At 47.2% G+C, this 20,168-nt stretch overlaps 1 long non-coding RNA gene across 1 annotated transcript in view; it reads right to left on the bottom strand.

Moving 5' to 3' along the window:
- Positions 1-10,669: 10,669 nt before the first annotated feature.
- The window catches only part of LOC106839751 (uncharacterized), a 54,822-nt gene continuing 45,323 nt past the window's right edge, over positions 10,670-20,168 (bottom strand). Inside the window, exon 4 of the long non-coding RNA XR_001400214.3 lies at positions 10,670-18,137. This is a non-coding gene — a long non-coding RNA (uncharacterized lncRNA). The remainder of the gene's footprint in view (positions 18,138-20,168) is intronic.

Here is a 20,168-nt window from a genome sequence, read left to right as displayed (position 1 = left end):
CAGGAGGAGTATTTCACAGGCAGGAAAGGGTCTAAGAAGTATTGCTCGTAGTCTTAATAGACACAAGTTGAGGATAAGACGTCAGTGGAAGGGAATCTGCAAAGAGCAAAGCGACTTCGAAGTCTTTAGGCTGCGCTCCAATGTGCAAGTTGGCTTATGAACATTTCCTCTAGATTCCGAGATGCAGGCACCTGCGTGTCACCCCTCCTTGTGTTATTCGGATAGCTTTGAGCACTGTCTGGTGGGTAATTTTCCTTTACAACTAGCCCCTAAACTTGTTACTGGATGATGTGGATATGCTGCCATTTCTGCTAAGTAAGCAATGCAATGAGGATCTCATCGCATGGCGTGTGTGTAAGAAATAGCATGGAATCTTTACGGAGGAGCCGAGGGCAACATCTGACCCTTGAAGGGTTTGCCACAGAGTCAGTAGCATTTCCTTCTTTTCTCTGCTATGTTACCACTTTCCGCTGCCCCACATCTTCACTGGAGTGCTTCTATCAGCTTGACAGACCCTCCGTAGTCCTTGACACAGAGCCCACTGTCCCTACTCTGTGGCATCTAGTAGATTCCTGCATTACTTTGTAGGTTACCAAGCAGACTTGCATTTCACCCTCCTAACGGCTTAGTGAGGCAGACAAGGCTGGTGCTACTCTTTCCACTGTACAGAAGAGGAAGCTGAGGCCGAGAGAGATGGAAACAGTTGCCCAGCTAGTTAACGGCACAGCCAAGACTAGTCTCTGCTTTTGCCGCTCTGCCACATAAATAATGTCAGTCCTGGGAAGGAGAGCACCATGGTTATGAGTCAGATTTTTTATCTTTTAATCAAATTTCCACATGCTGACATCTGTTTTCTTTTGGACCCATTTAAAATTAATTTGTGGATGAGGACTTGAGGTTGTGTAGTTGAGGGGGAGGGGGTGGACAGGAATCCAAAGCCCACAGGCCTATGACCAACGGGCTGCCTTCTTTATAGCACAGACAGACCAAACCAAATGTGACAAATGGGCAGAATCTCATAAGTATTCCAGCTCTTCACTTCCCTCGTTTGATTACATTGTCCCGGATGGCATTTGGAACTCGGTTCAGGGTGCATATAGCTGAATTATGCAATTTGCTGATATGCAATTAACTGGAGTAGCAACACATTCAATCTAATGGGGGCCAGACAGAGACTGCATAATTCTTGGGAGCTCAAGCTGATTATGCAGTTAAGTGATATGCACTTAAGAGAAGTGCACCACATCTATCTGATCCCATTTCTTCCAATAGATTCTTCATAGCACTTTACTCCAGCCTTTCTGCTTTTGTGGTCAAACATATTCTAACCTGCATCCACTTGAAATGGGAACCTTACAGTTCGTGTGTGGATTTGGGATTCATTTCTTTTAAAAATCAACCTTTAAAAATCTTAACTCTTGAGTGCAAAGATGGAAGGGCATATGAGAAAGGAGAGGGGCAAATCTGGGGCTCAGTAAATCTGGGTCTGAGAAACAGGGAACAATACCTCAATTGTGCAATTTAGGATGCTTCGTTTTTAGTTTCTTTCTTTTTCCTTTTCTTGGTTAGGAAGTTGTGTTTCAAATGCAAACGTGAGGTGCATGAAAAGATTTCTTTTAAAAGCAAAGGGCTTTGCAGTCAGTATTTTTTTTTTTAACTTGAAAATGGATATTGTAGAAAGGGGCCCTTTTACGAGAAACTCCAATTAAATGACAGCTCTTTGAGTATAGCCAGTTTTAAGTTACTCTGATGATGATGGATCGTTCATTTAATTTGGCTGGTTTTCCTGGTTTGCTGTAAGCTTGCTGCACACCCTGGATTGACCTAAATCCTTTTGGGGACCCCAGAAGTATGAACTATGGCTGCCTGTCTTCAGGATCCTTGGGAGGTCACAAGTCTCACATATGAAATAAGTGACAAACAATAAAATACATTGTATGCTTAGGTGTCCAAAAATGGTTGTTAAACAGAGTGAAAGATAAAGGAAAACAGAGAAGGGGAAAATGAACTGGGCTGGAGTTTTTCATCACTAGAGGGAGACAGAGGGAGAAGCAGGGGTCAGTGCTTCCCACATATTGGATCAATGAAAGCGACCCTGTAAAGATAGGACTATCCCCAATTTACAGATGAAGAAACTGAGGCTCAGGGAGATTAAGGAACCTGCCCATGATCAATAGGTGGTAGAAACGGGGTCAGAATTTAGAATCAGGTCTGTCCGATTCCTCCTTGGAGGTGATCGAGCAGGAGGCCATGGCAGACAGGCTGTGGAGGATTCCGACTCTGCTGGGAGAATTAACTGTAAGACCATCACAATCTCTCCCCACCGTGGAGTCCTGTGGTCTGGAAGGACTTCAAGGAGCAGGTGGGGGTTGTGGTCTCAGTTTTGGGAGAACTCCTTCTTGTCCCAAAGCAGAAGAGATGCCAGCTCTATAGATACAGCTTTTCTTGAGTTAAAGAAATTTTCTGCAAGTTCAGCAAAACCAGATGTGGTAATTGAGCAAAGAACAGAGTCACTTGACATTTGGGACTGTCGTGGTAGGCAAGGAAGAGAGAATGACAAAGGTTTTCATCTTATCATCAAATCTCCTTTCCCTAAAGAAGTCACTCATGGCCCAGGAATGGGGAGCCAGGTGTGGCTGGGCCCAGCTGGGTCTGAATTGGTCCCTGTCTTTTAGGTTTGTATCAAAAGTACTTCAGGGCTTTCTGCTACTCAATAATTCACCTATAAGATTATGCATCGCTTCATGACAGGGATCCATTCTGAGAAATGCATTGTTAGGTGACGCTGCCGTTATGCAAACATCACAGAGTGTACTGACTCAAACATAGATGGTACAGCTACTACACATGTAGGCTGTGTGGGACTAATCTTATGGGACCACTGTCATAAACGTGGTCCATTGTTGACCGAAATGTGCAGCACGTGACTGTATTCGTTTTCTCCTGCTGTGTAACAAATTATCGTAAACGTAGTGTCTTGAAACCACACCCGTTGGTCGTCTCACAGTTTCTGTGGGGATGGAGTGTGTACATGGGCTAGCTGGTTCCTTGCTCAGGCTCTCACAAGACTGCAATCACTGGGTCCTCCAAGGCTGCATTCTCACCTGGAGGCTCCATGAGGGAGGAACGTACTCCAAGCTCACTCAGGTTGTTGGCGGAACTCAGCTCCCTGTGGCCGTGGGACCCACGGTGCTTCTTTCTTCAGTGTCAGTCTGCCTTGGAGAGACTTTCCAGTCTGCAAATGCATTTTCATTCTAAAATTAACCAGAAGCATGCTCCTTGCATTCTCAGCTAAGGATTCCTCCAAAATTGATTATGGGAGTGGTTATATGAATTTGTTACTTTGTCAAAACTCATGGATATGTACAATTAAAATGGATGCATTTTACTATAGGTACTCCACCTCAATAAAGTTGATTTAGAGAAATAAGAATCAACAGACACTGACAATTTGGATAACTCACACTTGACAGTACCCGGTAACGGTGATTTTTCCTTTAACACTCGTCATCAAAGGACATAGAAAAAGAGATTCCTCTGTTGTACAGATATCCAGCTAGAGGTCTTAAGCACTCTGTGGAGTGAGGAGGGGTTGGGTGTGCAGTGTGGGTGTGGTTTCACGGTCTGGGCAGGAGCACACACGCTGTCACCTGGCAGCTCTGTCCCCTTGTCCCGAGGATGTGGGTGTGGTAGAGCACTTTATAACCTTCTCAGGTCCTGCCCACCCCTTTCACTCCCCACGCTGTCTCCTCCTTTTCTTCCTTTCTGTGTATTTCTCTGCCTGCCCAGTTCTGTGAGGTTCTGAATGGCAGAAAAACAGATCACCTCACATGAACTGAAAAGCCAGGTTCAAACGGGAAAAGTAAGCCAGAAAATTTCAGGCGCTTGTCCCGAGACAATCCAGGACAAAGTGCTGCTTTTCACCCTGTTCTTGGGGTAATCTGGGCTCCTCCACCTGGATAACAGGCCACCTCTTCCTTACTCTGCTCACCTGTGCCCGTGCAGGAGCACCGTGAGATCCTGGGTGTTTCGAATCAGTAGGTCAGCAAAAACGCTCAAAAATATGGACACATTCTGGGCTTAGTTGTAGTAAACAAATTTCAAAAAGATATTATAAAAAAATTCTCATTGTAAAAGACCCAGAAATAACCATGGTAAGTCTTTGGTGAACTTCTTTCTTGTTTATTTTCTGTATTTGTTTCTTATGTTCTTATAAATGTGCCACACTCTATGTACGGTTCTGCAACCTGCTTTTTTCAGTTTCCAATATGCTTAGAATTTTTTCATGTGTGTACATATATTAAATTGAACCATATGAAACTGCTATTTCTGTAGATCTAAACAGGAAAGAATCGGCAACTTCACATAGTTAGCCTAATAGATCTACTCCAATATTTCAACGGCCACATGGTACTGAATTGCATAGTTGTACCACAATTTTTAAAACTCATTCTCCTATTGATGGACATTTAGTTTGTTCCTATTTTGTTTTGCTAATCCAAACAGAACTATAATGAACACACACACTTTGTGTATATAAATATCTTCACGTACATATATCTTTGTGTATAAATGAATGTCTTTGTGTGTATACACACACACACATATCTGTGTGCATATATATGTATATTTTGTATGTGTGTACACACACGTATAAAATCTTTGTATACATGTGTCAGTATTTCTGTGGAATAGATTGAAAAGGTTCCTAGATGTGTAACTGTGGCCAAGGGATTCACACATTTCGCATTTTGATTATTGCCAAAGTGTCCCCTCTAATGACTGTGACACTTCACACCCCAGAGTGTCCTTTCCCCCCACACTCTCAATGATCTGATGAGGGAATTGATTTTTGAAGCATTTTGAAGTCAGTTATCTTATTCAGCACTAAGACGTATGAAACACCCACCGTATGCCCAGCTCTATGCTGGCTGAGAAGTAAGTACGTGTGTAATTAACATTGTCACAGAGTGTGTGTTCTGATTGGTGAGATAAGACGAATGCGCACACACGCAATGGCAATGATTTCGCTGTCTTCATTACCGTCGTCTCTAGCAAGGTGACTGAAAATGCCTACACGGAGGCTCAGTGGAGTCAGACGGAACAAGTGTCATTGTGGTTCCTCCACTAGCTGTCTGCATGATCCCAAGTTTCTTCGTTTGTAACACGGAGATAGTAACAGTGGTGCCCTCACAGGGTGGTCGTGAGGGTTAAATGTACTGTGCCACCATGTGCTCAGCCATCGGTAAGGACTCCGCGGATGCCAGCTAGCGCCTCTTGCCTCCATTTCCAGAGCGTGTACCAGCTTCACGGGCGTGTTGTTACCCCTCTTATAATGTGGCATTAAGTACTGAATGAAAATTATTTTTTATGTGGTGTGCCCAGCCCTGAGGAGGCAGGGACCGTCGCTCCCCTCGTTCTGAATATTATACTTCCGCTGTTAGTACAACCTGGTTGTTGAGGTTTCTGCCCTAAAGTTACTGTTCTCTAAGAACTTAAACACTGCCTGCACCTCAGATCAGGGGATTGCTCACTGCTGTTTTACAAAACCCTGATTCTTGATTGCAGAAGGGCCATGGAAATGGCCCTTCAACTACCCAGTGTATTTTAGAAGGAGATGGTAAGGGGCAACACTGTAGATATTTTTACCCAAAACAGAACGGTGCAAGCTAAGCCATGGAGATGTTTACCCATCACAGACAGACTTCCTGCATTTATTATTAACGTTCCAGAAACTGTTTTCTTCCAGGTATGTACATTTCATGTTCGCTGTGGTAGCATAAGCAGGTGGGTGGCAAAGGGCCTGGTCTGTTGTGCACGACCACAAAAGCACTGTGGTCCACAGACACATAGCTGCCTGCTCCAGGATGTTTATTAAATCTGTTCAATTAATTGTCTGTTGGATGCTCAGGTGGCTGCAGCACATGCTTGCTCCTCGGAAACCATGAGAAAAGATCAGAGAAATGTAAACGATTGACAATCTAACGAGAGGCATTGCCCCCACTGGAAACTCGTTAGGAGGAAGGACTCGGGTGCGGATAAATTGCTTCTGGAAGGAGGCGTGTCAACTGGCTGCTAAGGAGACCCTGACAACCTGGACAGGTCTGGATGGATAAGCAGCAGCAAGAAAGGGCTAGATGCCCCTTGAAGGCAGGCTGAAACCTGCCCGGCTCACACAGACCCAGGGTTTTCCGTGCTGAGGCATAATTATTTATAATCAATAAGTGATTCATAGGCTGCCTGGGAGAGAGGGTCTTAACTTATGAGGGCGTCAAATTCCTTTGACCATCTGATGAAAGGTCGTTCTAGCCTCTTTCCCCGGGAAAATGGCCCTACACGTGTGCACCAGGACTTTGCTGTCATCTCCAGGCTCACAGGTCCCGGAAGCTCCATAGCCCTGCATTAAGAAGCCGTGCTCTGTGCCGTTTCCCGCCCTCTTCGCAGTGGCTCCCAGCAGTGACAGTGGTGGGACGATATCTGCCGGCCTCCCTGTGCCCACAGACTCCACCCTTCCTTTAAGACCAGGTTGTTCACACCTCTTCGAGCTCTGTGCTCTGAACTCGGGCTGGAGGAGTTGGTGCCATTTCCTTCAGATCTCAGTTATACCTCGGACGTCCTGGGCTATTGCTAACGCGCATGTGTACCCCCTCCCCTCATCACACACATAGTGAGCACCTACTGTGCACCAGGCACCATCCTGACGATTCCTGTACTGTACTGAGGACGGGAGCGTCCAGCGCGACTTGCCAACTCCCCCTCAACTGGGCATCCTCAGAGGCAAGGGCCAGAGTCCCCTCGCCACGTCCCTCTCGCCCGCTCAGCTTGTCGTCAAAGCTCGGTTCCCGGGGCATCCTCAGCGACTCTCCTCAGCGCCCCTCGGGCACCCTGGGCTACCACTGTTAGACCCCTGCCTGTGGCCTGGAGCCGGCGGCCTCCGTGTCCGGGGCTCTCCTCCGCGGCGGGGCCTCACTCCCAGTGCAGTGCTCCCAGTGCAGGGCCCGGGCGGGGAAAGCTCAGCAACCGTTTTTGACCATCTCAGCTTTCTCTCCCTCGGCCTTCAGACCTGCCGTTGCCCCTCTGCCACACCCTCCCCAGGTCTTCTTCCTCTTTTCTTGCAAATTCCTGTCAGCTCAAAGGTCTCTTCCTCAGGAAAGCTTCTTTTTGATTCCTTGGTGAAGTTAGGTCCCCTCCCAAAACACCCCCAAAGTGACTTTGAGGGTCCCCCGACATTGTGCTTCATTGTGATTCCTTGTTCAACGTTTACATCCACTGTCAGGACGCCAGCCTCACGGGGACAGGGCCACGGCTGCCTCCCTCGCCTCCGCGGAGGGAGGACCAAGCCCTTGTCGGCCCGCTGCTCACGGGGCAGCTCAGGGCCCTGGGCGCTCCATCCCCCGGGGGCGCGCCAGACGTGCCGAGCCCGGGGCCCACCCCAGACCTCCAGAATGGGAATCCCCATGGCTTACACACGCTCGGGTTGGAGGAGCAGTGGTCTGGCACAAATGCATCAGTAAACATACGCCGGGTCAATAATAAGTGTTCAATAGAACAAAATGGAACCACTTCGGCCTTGGTCCCCCTACTTTCCCGCACAGTGCCCAGCTCACGGGGGGAACCAGTGCTGTCCTCCACTCATCCACATTCACTGTGTTTTCTTCTCTAGCTTCTAAGCCAAACTTCGGGGCCGGCTCCCTCGTGGCCTCTTTTCTTCCCTCTGTGACTTCTAACTCCGCACCCCACGCATGGTAGGTACTCAGTGAAGACGTGAGGCCGACCTGACACTTCAAGGCTAAGGGATAGATGTCTACCAGCGGGACGTAAGCGAGCTGGCTGCAAGGGTGGGCCTGCGTGAGGTGACAGAGGACGTTGTCAGTCATCTGGGGACCCTCGCCCTGAGAACTGCGCCTTTCGTTTCAAACCTCACTTCCATGAGGACGATCCCACAGAGGACAACAAAACGGAGAGCCCACAGCAACGGGACTTTGAATTCTGGTTTCCAGCCTTTTCTTGGGACACTGTTTGGTTTGCAGAGGACTAATTATGCCACTCACACAAGCGAAAACAGTGAGACAGACCCTTCTGAGTAGCATGTCTTAGTATCATTGCCTCTTCCAGATTTCCTCAAGGGAAAAACATTTGCTTTTTGGCATTTGGTCTTCATATTAGGACAACTTACAGACTGTGGGCAAAGGCTTTGTGAAAACAGGCATATTGATGCATGAGGTTAGGCTTTTTTTTTTTAACTAGGTGAAAATAAAATTTGGATTTAAAAGTCATATTATTGCATTTAGCGAATACTCTTGATGTTTGGGGGGATCTGGTGCTGAGTTAGATTCAGCAGAAACTTCTCCAGCATCTCCTGAATTTGGGGGTGCTGACTGAGTCCCTGACCCGCAGGAGAGTGGGTCTGGAGAGGAGACTGTATTTCGAAATAAGTCTACTTATTAGAATGTCAAAATCTAAGAGATTATGGCAAGAATTTAGGTTTCTTTAAAGCTGCGAGCCTTTAGATAGGAGAATTGGAATCCTGGAATCCCGGAGCCTTTGACCTTCAAACCACAAACTTTCCAAAAGAGTTTAAAGATTGTCCCGAGCAGGAGAGAGTCACATAGAAACACAGGGATCGCCATCGAAGACCACCAAAGTCTCTGACTCTCCCCTGCCTGCTGGGTGGGAATTTCCACCGTCTCGGTTCCTTTCAGCGCGTCCTGCAAGCTGAGGAAGTTCTCGTGTGGACTTTGCCCGCTGGTCCTTCGCTAGTTGGTGGTGGCCACTATTTTGATCCCATCCTTCTCAAGCTTCTCATGTGAATCTTCTTTCCTGACGAAAGCTGGGCAACCAAAGGCTGTCCAGGTGCAGGCCCACTGAAGGCCCTCCACGCTGCTGGTGCAGCTGTGCGTCTGGCCACGCCTGGGTCAGCACCTCTACCCGTCCTGAGCCCGTCTCCCACTCTGTCTACAGACATAGTCCACACCGTTCCTCTCGTCTGCCTGTGGCCTAAAGGCTCGCAAACAAAACCAGAGCACACACCTGGACCCCGTTAGCAATCTGCTCAGGATCCAAGTAAACAGGAATTTCTGAGTCTCAGGCTTTCTATCCCCGCTTCACATATTCCGCTTGCTTCCTCATCAGCAGGACGTAAGAAGCTCCCCCTTGGCTTCAGGCACCCCAGGTTGTGTCCCAGGCTTGCCCTCATTTCCCATCCTCCCGGGAAGAAGTGAGTTAACTCCAAATAGATTTGTGTGGGTGTGTTTGTGATAGGGCCCAGGCCTGTGCTCCCCACACCCCCAAAATTAGCCCCGAGAAACACTCCCTTTCTCCCTACAGTTGTCTGCCAGGGAGAAGCGGATTTCCTGAGGCTATTTGTCCTACACCTTCCTGTTCCCCCTGGGTCTGGGCTGCCTCGTTTTATTGTCCACCTTAGAAGGGAGAACAGGCTGGTTTGGTCAAGAGGTTAAGAATCCCAACCAGGTTCCCAGCACACAAACCAGTCGGGAGCACAGCCTTGGGTCTCCAGATCCTGACTCTGCCACCTCATGTCCACTCGGAGACTGTCCCCTCGTCTATGAAATGGGCAATCCTTGTGGTGGTGGTGAGCACTGAGTGAGGTTATGTATATCATGTTTAGCTTAGATTGTTAATCACTCCATTATCAGTCACTACTAATAACAAAAATAGTTGAGTGGTTGTTATTAATAGTAAGATGTATAGTGATAGTGTTGTAACATGTCTTCCTGTCTCCAGCTTCTTCTCTGCAATCCATTTTCATTCAGCTGCTAGGTTCACCTCCACAGAATCTTTTGATCCCGTTACTCCCTTTTGTGAAAACGTTAGATGTCTTCCCATTTCTTACAAATAAAGTCCTAAGTCCTTCCCTTTGTCCTCAAGCCTCTTGGATCTGGCCCCCAGAAAACATCACCTCCTTTTCTTCACTACTCCTTTTCGCACCTCCTCCACTCCAATTAAAATAAGCCAGCGTCCCTCACGCACACCACGCCCTGCACACTGTTCTCTCATCCAGAATCCACATCTTCTGTCTTCTCTGTGGCTGGCTCAAGTGCCACCTCCCCCGCTTGCCAGCCTTCCCCAGCCCAGAGTTAACCCCACGGCTCTTTACGGACCTTGGAGCACTTACTCCTTGTCACCACACAGGTATCTATGTAAAACTCGTGCTTCAAATTTATATGCACATCTATATCAGATGATTGATGATAAGATCTGTCTGATTCATCTTCAGATTCCTAAACCAGGGTTCTCAACCTCAGCACTATTGAGATTTTGGGCTGAATAATTCTTTCTTATGGTGGGATGTCATGTGTATTGTAGGATATTTAGTGGGATCCCAGGCCTCTGCTCGCTAGACGCCAGCAGCCTCCCCCACTCCCAGTTGTGACAAACCACAACGTCTCCAGACATTTCCAAATGGCCCCTGGAGGGAAAAATCCCCCCCCGCCCCCCAGTTGAGAACCACTGCCCTGGACCAAGCTTGGAGGTTTGAGCATGGACAGTTCTCAGTAAATGCTTATGAAAGGAAGGAAGGAGTTTTTCTCAGGCCCTTTTCAGTGTGAGCAATGGAGGAATATATAATCAATGATGTTCTTTCAGTAACTGGAAGCAAAAGTGTAGCGTTCCCATAAGAACTCAGAACTAGAGATCGAAATTTGATGCCACCAGCAAAGAGCCAGCCAATATTTATTGTGCAACAATGTTTAGGAGTCTAGAGTCGGGTAAGAGTTGGGCTCCAATACTGGCCTCACCATGGTAAGCTGTCACCATAGGGGAGTATCGTAACCTCTCTGAGCTTCGTTCTCTCACTCTACAAATGGGGATAATAATTGTAACCCACATGGGCTTGTTATGAGGATAAATTAGATAATGCACGTAAAGTGGTTAGCAGAAAGCCTGGAATGTAGCAAGCACTTAATAATAGTTAAAAGCTATTATTAATATTGTGATCATTATCATCACAATGATTCATTTCTAATCCTTTCAGAGGTCTTGAAAGTATCATTTCCATTTTACAGATCAGTTTTACAGACCAAGTCGTCTGGTCTCCAGCTTTCACTGGATCATATTCATCTGGCATGATGCACATGGAGCCTCATTCAAGAAGGACCTTCACTCTTTTATTTGGAAACTAGGTGCTAACTGCCTGCAGCAAAAATTCCTTTTCAATTGGTGCACGCCGTTGTCTATAACTCTCCTGGGGAAACTGAGTGAGTGCTTGTTCTGTGCTTTGGCTCAGTTGATGTGCTGGATAGCAGATACAAGACACCTGTGTTGTTAAAACAAGCACCTGCCTGTTGTAGCTGACAAACCCGCAAGCTCAAAGATTCTGTCCTTTAGGTTTTAAGAAATGAATTCATCAGTTCAGCCATCAGTTGGCATCAGCTCCAGGCAGCATTTGATTTTTGGAGTAAAGCAGCCTGAGCATCTGCCTTGGCCCAGAGCAGAAGCTGGGACAGGACAACAGGGAGGTGGGGAAGCTGGCTTCCTCCGCAGAGAGCCAATCAGCTGTGCGGATCCGTGAGGCCCGTCACAGTGAGGTCTTAGAAAACAAACACCAGAGAGAAGCTGAGGAAAAGTGGGCCCCAAACCAGTTCTGTCACCAACAAGCTGGTTGACCCGGGGGGAGAAACCTCTCTGATCCTGTGTTTACTCATCTGCACAATGAGGGCATCAGATGAAATGGGTGGCTCTTAGGTCGTGCTACCCTCGCTGGGGGTGGGGCACTGGACTAGCCTAGGTGCTGCGGGCTTGCTCAGCTGTTACTAGCCATTAACAAAGTGCCTGACAAGTACAGCTGGAAAGCAAATAGGGTTTATGTTTATCAGTTAGGTCTCTGTTGATTGATAGATGGTCCAGCGGGCTAGGTTCACCTGTTGTTCCTTCATTCATTCAACAGCAGAGCACACAGTGTGTGCTGGGCCCATGCTGGGACCACACACTGCCTTTGCCCTCAAAGATGGCTTCCACTTCACCAGTTAGAGCAATCCATGGGTTACAGGAGGAGGCACGATGCCTTTCTCCTCAGACATGAATCCCCGTGCAGAATCTGACATGCCTCTCCCGGTCCGGAGATGGAGAGCCCTACCTTTCAACTCCTTACCACCCGTTCCCACCGGCTGGATATTCTCCAGGCCGTTGTCAGAGGCGTTGCCAGAGGCCCCCAACCCCAGCTGGTTTCTGAGCAGAGAGATCTGGTCTGTTTGCCTTGTGATTCCTGTAGATGGAGCCAAACCCCCTGGCTGAGGGGCTGTGGGCCTCCACCCGGCCAAAAGCGGTGCCTTCTCTCTCCTCTCCCTCTCTCCCCATCCTTCTCGCCCCTTCGCTCTCTCCCCTTCTTTCAGGCAGGCTCCCTCAGCATCCAACCAACCGAGTGCGTCTGAGGCGAAATCGTGCCAGACTTGGAGACGGCTGCCAGGTTTCTCTCCAGTCTTGGCTTAACAAAGGAAAGCAAATTACAAAAATGGAAATTTTCAAACCAGCGTGCAGTGGTATTCAAATCGACACTCGGGTGGCACGCAGGCACAGACTGCGTTCGTGCTATTTTGTGATTAAAATGATACCGAAAATACCCCCCTGCTTCAGTTTTCCTCCTCGGCAATGAGCTGATTCTTTCCGTCTTCGCATCTCCCTTCCTGGGGGGGCAGCAAACCCCTGGCCACTCTGGAAGCCTGCCATGGAATCGGCGTCGTGGAAATCTGCATCTGCCGACTTCCCCAAAGAGCTGAACTTTAAAAATGCCTGGAGAAACACAGATAAAGGGGTTTCTGGGCACTTTCCCAGGAAGTTCTGTGTGAGGGACCGTGCGTCCTGTGACGGTTCATACGGACGCAGGGGAAAACCCGGATGGGTGCCTCCAGAAATGCAGGTGGCCTTGTGCTCCCCTTGGCCTGAACCATGTGCTCTGTCTCATCCTTTTAAGACTGGTGTTAATGTGGTCGTTGAGCTGGGTCTTGAATGATTTTACTTAACGTGAAGTTAAAAACAGAAAGCCTGACCACATCTTCCTTGCTAATTTTCGCAGTTGCTGGACGGGCCCTGCCTCAGCGGTTTGCAAGAAGGGCCCTCCCCTAGTTTCTCCCCCGTCCTCCGCCCCTGCAAACAGCACCATTTCTTTCCTTGGAAGCTTTGACCGTCTTCTTACACAGCTGTGTTTGCGGGGCCTGGAGACAGGTGGGGAGCATTCTCCAGGCCCAAGCTGCCAATTCTCTCTCTGAGGACTGTCGGAATAGCTGTTAAAATTTAAAGATCGCACATGCACACACACTTTTTCTGGGGATGGTGGTCACTCACTGTGTCTGACGGTTTGCTGTACAAGGGCAGCTGTACCACTTGCCAGACTGAATGTCACAGTCATTCCAGTGTCCACATTCTCCAGCCACAGGAGCGTCACCTTGGGCCACTGCTACGTCTTTCTAGGCACCTTAGAAAGCTGGGTCCTGTAGCCTTGGCCAAGTTGTGGGACTGACTGTGGGAGAGAGGACTGCCCATCTCAATGGGTAAACCCAAAGCTGTCATGGACACGGGCAGTCTTCAGGCAGTAGTCACATTAAGAAGTCTTTGTTGGATTGGGCCTACATGAATTAGAATTCTCCACCTGGGTCAGGCAATAGTGGATACATCAGACTGGACTGGTTTTCAGCCTTTAGAATGGAAGGATGGCTCTTCCAGTCTGGAATCAGACCCCCACGGCCTCTCCCTGAGGGCTCTGGCCCCGAGTAGCCGGCCCTCCTTAGCACCCTCACACCTGGGCTCGTGCTGTTTCCTCCTCTTGGAGTTTCTCCCCATCCTCTTCTCTGCTTCACAAACTCTTGTTTGTCTTTCAAGACTTGTCCCAAATGCAACCTCTCTGAAGTCTTTCGTTGCCGTGCCCTTGGGCCACTCCCCCTGCAGAGTTAATAACCCTGTCATCTGTTAAGTACACCTCTACTGCTGGATCTGTGTAACACACCACGCTGTGTCAGGCATATCTTTTATGCCTCTTTCTCTCTATAGAATATACGCTTTGCCAACACAGGGGGCACATCTTACTTACCTCATTCCCCTCACACTAAAAACACTCGGGAGAAATCTATTGAATGAATAAGGAAACATGCCTGGGTTTTGAACGTTTTCAAAGGGACAATTGGTTTTCTTTTAGGTTCTCATAGTTCAGCTGCCAGGCATCTATGGCCATGTCTGTAGAACTGAGGGTAAAAATTTAAAGTTTATGTGAAAGTCTGATTTTCGTAGCTCAGAGACGTTCTTCTGCTTATGTAAGGAAGCTTTGATGCGCATGTAGGTGGGAAATTTCTGTTCCCCCGGCACTGATCAATGCATCTGTCCCCACAAAATCCGGTGAGAGCAGCGCCTCGTTGCAAACACGGGGCTGGAGAGAGATGCGGTTCTCCTTTGCTTGGTGTAGCCTTAAGAGTTATATTGATAGGTTGTTATTTATTAGACTTTATTCACTAAGTTGCTCAAGCTAGAAACCCAGAAATGTCCTTGGAACCCCCCTCTCCGTCACTTTCATGTCCAGTTATCACAAAGTCATGTCACTTCTCCAAAACGACTCTCAGATTTGTCCACCGTTCTCCTTCTCTGCCATTGCCCTGTTCCAAGCCGCTATCTCTTCCCACCTGGACAACTGCCAAGCCCTTCTAGTTAGTCTTTCTGCTTCTTGTCTTGCCTGCCTCCCATCATGTCACTCCCTGGCCTCCTGCCTTTCAATGGCTGCACTTAGCAGAATTCTTTACACGGCCTCATGTAGTCTGGCTCCCAACTATCTTTTTAGCCTTTTCTCTCACTGTGTGTCCCAGCCTTCAGGTCCTTGAACTTGACAAAGTCTTGCCTACTTCAAGGCTTATCCACGTGCCACTTCTCCTTGGAATGCTCAGTTCACTCTCTTGGACCACTTCTCATCTTTCAGAAGTCAATTTCAATGGTACTTCCTTGGAGACGTGTTCCCTGCTTCTCCTCTCCACTCCATCTCTCCTGGATAAATCAGATCCCCGTTACTGTCCCTCCTAATGCCCTATTTTTCCTTCATGTTGATTATCACAGGTTGCAATGTAAAAAAATTGATGTTGTCATTCGTTTTATATCTGTCTCCCCATCCATGATAGACCACATGGAGGCAAGGATGATGTGTCTTTGTTCGAAAGAGTTTGCCTATTTATCTGGTGCCTGACATGTAGTGGGTTGTCGGGAAATCCTCTTTGGGTAGTGCTGCAGTAAGAAATACTAGCAGGTCACGTGTAACAGGCCTGTGGCATGAAAATAGTTTCCTGCCAAAAAATAAATGGTAATCTGAAATGAGACTCAAAGATGTTTACGCACGTAGGGCAAGCAAGGGGAAGACTTGAGTTATGACACGATATCCCACGGCCTTTCTCCACTGCTATTTGAAAAATAAGAAGAGAACAAGAACAAAAATATTTGTTTTACAGCTCTACCAAGATTCAGCCCTCCCCTCGCTCTCCCCCTTCCATCAAGTACATCCTGTACTTTTGGCAACATGTTGACTGGATATTTAAAAGCTGTGAACTGTTCTGAAAATTTCACATACTGGGTTATGGGCCATGTGTGTTTGATCAAAATTCAATTACTACACTGTACCATACTCAGAGACCTATCACCGCGAGTTATGAAGTATGACGAAACGGGCGAACCTAATTGGTTCAGTATGGGAGCGGTATCAACCAGGCTTGTTATGATAAATAGCTTCCTGTGTTAGAGGTTCTCTAGAGCTTACAAGTATCTCAGCTCCCCCCTTCAGTGGAGTAGGAATACTGCTCCCAGGGTCCCCTTGATCACTGTCCCTCCAGTGCACCAGCGGTTCGGAGCTTTCTTCGACTTACTACCCCTGCAAGAGAAAAACACTGTGCAGTTTTCCCTTGTCCTTCTCATTTCTTCATTTAGAATTTGAGCAACCCCTGTAACTTCTTTAGCTTTTTTCTTTGTTAGAAAAACAATTTTTAAAACTATGAAGCATTCCAAATATAGAAAAGCAGACGAAACATTAGACATCCTTGTACCTACCACTCGGAGTTAACAAATAATAATTTTTTCCTATTTCCATTAGACCTTTTGTCTGTATTTTTCATGTGTCCTTTCTCCTGCTTCTTGGGACCAAAGATGGACCACCATTTACTAAACCACCGAGTGTATGAAATTTATAAATTAAGTCCCAAGATACCTTAAAGCACTTGAATCAAGAGGATGTGCATCTCATTACAGAGAAGTGCCTGTAAGGTGTAAGTCTTCTCCGGTGTGGAAATGGGCTTGGTGAGAACCCAGGTCTCTACCGTAGGCGAGATTACAAGGATCCAGAGAGGAGCAGGGTTGTTGGAGGTGTGGGGAGAGAGATCAAAAAATTGTCTTCACAGTTCAGAAAGGGTAAAAAATAAAACAGAATATTTTTATGCTTTGTGGCCATCACGGGCATATGTACAGTACACAATTTTTCTTTAGAAGTCACATTCTGGGTTGGATTAGAAGTATTTCCTTCTAGTCATCTCAGTAAAGGGCAGAACAATTGGGTGACTGCCATTTTAACTTCTGGAAAGCACTCAGTAGCCCTGGCACTTTCCTCAGAATGAGCTTGGAGGCCACGAGAATTGGTGTCTATTTACCTTAATTCCAGTCATCGGCTTGCTCTCTTTCCCCGGTTTGCTCGTTTTATCCACCATTTGCATTACACCATCCTCCTAACTCGTTAACAAAATTGCATAATGCTGCATCTGCATTTCTCCCCTGGAAAAAATTTTGCCTTCCACAAAAAGTTCTTTTGGTAAAAAGCAAGGGCCTCAATAACTCATCGATCACGGTGCTGCCAACACATCCCCAGGACGCAGGGAGAGGTCCTTGGGCAGGTGCTGTGCCGGCCCCACAAGGGAGAGTGGAGGCACCGGGTGGGGGGTGGGGGGCAGTCAGCAGTGTGAGTCACAATGCGGCCAGGATCCGATTAGGGAAGTTCTTCTCGCTCTCGGCAGCACCAGTAGGGTGAATTTGGAAACTGCGATTAGCTAGAAAGTGGTGATTTCTGAAATGGCCCAAGCGGCTGTCTTGTTCTCTTCGGTCAGGTGGACACCGGCGTGGGGATCCCTCCATAATTGTCAGAGAGAACTTCCAGCAAGAAGCTCTCCTGAGAGCGTCAACTTCGAAAAACAGAATGTGATCGCAGGCGCGTACTGATAAGTACTGATAAGTGCCTCCATGACTTGTTTCATTTATAACGTGAGTTATAACGGACTTGTGTGGAACAAATGTCTGATTTGGCAAATCAGCTGTATTTTTTCATATCGAATCTTGCCTGATTGAATAGTGTGGGAACTGCCAGACTAAATGCTGTTTTCTATGTACAGTAATTAAGGAAATAGTCTTTATCTCTCTAATAGGAACCAGGCTCTGCCTGCCTGTGATAAAGTTAAATGATAAAGAATTTCTGTAGTGTAGCAAAGAATAAAGAGGAGCCAGTTAGTAGCATGTGGTGATTCCAGACAAAGAGCAGATAAAATGGAGTGATGCATTTCACAGAGCGTGATGAAGTCATTAAATAACAAAAATATATCAATTTTTCTAACCTAATGAAATACTTATTTCAGCAAAAGAAACCCTTCAGTTTCTCTCTTTGGGAAGAGTTGAGGTTTCCTTCATAAACTTGAGTGTATTATTTTAAAACATAGCTTCACCAAGCACAGGTCAAATCCTACCATAGTAAACATCAGTTTTAAGACAACAATTCTCTCTGTAAACACAATAAACATTTTACTGCAATAAAAATAGTGCGAAGCTTTAGAAAAGGTCACATTGCATCGTTTTGAACTGGTGCCAACAGAAGGAAGTTTCCCTCGTGGATTTAGGGAGTCTGAGCGTGGGCCCCGTCTCGCCTCCTTCCCTCTCCACATCTTCATCTGTCTCGGCTGCTCTATATCTCTTGTTTCAAATAAGGCAACGAGGAGCCTGAGGCCACTGGCAAGGCTTGGAATAAACCTCAAAGCCATGAAATATGAGAAAAACAGTTTGTTTTCTTTAGAGGAAATTGAAGTGATGAGGTGGTGGTCTGCAAAGGAAGGAGGCAGCGCTCTTGTCTTAAAGATCGTTGTCTTCTGTGCTTTGGAAGATCTGCTCCAGGGATTGGCACACTTTTTCTGCAAGGGCCAGAGAGTAAATATTCTTAGCTTTGCAAGCCACACATTCTCTGTCACAACTACTCAACTCTGCTGTTGTCAAGCAAAACACTGCAGGCAACGTGTAAACGGAGCTGTGTCCCAATAAAACTTTATTTATAGACACTGAAATTTGGATTTATTACATTTTTCAGTGTCATGAAATATTATTCTTTTCTTACATTTTTAAGAATGTAAAAACCATTCTTCGTTCATGGGCCACACAAGATCAGGTGGCCAGTGAGATGTGGCCCACAGGCTGTAGTTTGCTGACTTCTAATCTAGTTGATCATAATTTTTTTCACTTAATAAATGTTTGTTAAGCATCTACCTTGACCAAAATATTTTGAAAGGATTATGATAAATACTAAAATGTAGAAGACATTCAACAAACATTTGACATGTGTCTACTGAGCTGTACGATGTCCCAGGCACGGGGCTCCGTTCTGGAGATGAGATGGGGCGGCACAGACCCTGGGCTGCTCCTGTGGGGTTTTATTATAACAGAGCCTGAGAAGTCCTGCAGCACAGTCATTACAGGGGTTGTGGGAGCACACGGAGGGTGTAACCTGACTGAGGAGCTTCTGGTTTCTGTGGTACTTTGTACTCCATCTCCCCATCTCTAGTCTCTCCCCTGTACGTCACTATCTGATTATTCCTCTTAGGGGAGCTGAGGGGATGACACTTTCCTGCAAGCGGGGACGAATTTCTGTCCCAGTGAGGACAAATTGCTGCCCCCTCCATTATGGAAGTGGTCCAATTAATCTGCCTCCAGGTGGCTATCTGATCTCCCCAGGGTATGGTGTCATAGGGGCTAAGCTTGGGTCTCTGTTGTTGAAGGGTGAGCACCCAGCAGCAATGCCATCCAGATCCAACATGACGAGGAGAAAAATCTTTCTGTTGTTGAACCGGACCCAACAGCCATCTTTGCTGCTATGGCCACTACACCGTATCCATGAACACACTGAGCAAGCTCGGGCCTTGCGAGGAGAGATGCTGACTGACGCTCACAGGCCAGATCACCCTTCCCACTGTTATGGGCAGGCTCCTCTGCAGTGGGTGCTGTCTGATGAGCATTCACACAGGACACAAATATTCTCACCCTGGGCCACTCTATGAGGTCCATCCTTACAACTCTTTCCCGTTCATCCTGGTTACCAACCCTCCCATCTTTTTCCTCACAAGCCTAGGACTCTCTAGCTAAGCCATTCAGCACTATTCACAAATTACTACAGATCTGTAGCTCTTGTGTTTCCTTCCAGGCAAAGGGGACAACCACATGTACTGCTTGAGGTTCTGCCTCTGAAAGAATTACCCTTCCTCACTGTCCTTCTGGATCACTCCTAAGTAGGGCACATGCTCCCGCGGTCCACTTTCAGTTGGTGCATACTTCTGCAGATCTTTCTACTTCCTCAAGTCACTTTTCATCTGCAACTCCCCAGCAAAGCTATTAGGATGAGCTGAAGATGAGGTGGCAGTACTTCTGGGGTCAGTGCATTGGGAGCGTGCATGGCCTGCCCATGTGGCTCACCACGGCCGTTACCACCTGCTTGAGCACGGTCTCCTATTTAACACTTCCGCTTGATTTTGGAGTGTTGCTGGGCGTGCCCAATTTTTTGGCTTTGTGGGTTAGATAACACACAACTGATAAGGGACAGCTCAGGTCACGTGGTCCCTTGGTATCTCATGGCCAAGCATTCAGTCTCTACCAGCCAGGAACTGTTTCTCAAAAAGAGATTACGTATTTGTGGGAGAGTGCATGGCTTTGCTCCAAACCCTAGAGGCGTGTATTCTGATTCTGCTACTGGAGCTGTCTGTCCAATATCCTCCTCAGTCATACACACTTTGAGCACCACGATTCTGCTAGATCGAATGACCAGGCTGCTTGCTCTGCATCTTGGACCAGCTGGAGAATCGTCACTTGCTCTGGGATGTAATCAAAGTGGATACTCCTTCGGTGTTATTGGTAAACAAGTCCAGTAGTTTATGCAAATGTGGTATGAGTTGCCTCCA

The sequence above is a fragment of the Equus asinus genome, chromosome 16, assembly GCF_041296235.1.
Source record: "Equus asinus isolate D_3611 breed Donkey chromosome 16, EquAss-T2T_v2, whole genome shotgun sequence".
NCBI classification, from domain to species: Eukaryota; Metazoa; Chordata; class Mammalia; order Perissodactyla; family Equidae; genus Equus; species Equus asinus.
Note: the sequence above shows the minus strand (reverse complement) of the source record. Positions and strands in the feature narration are given on the sequence as shown.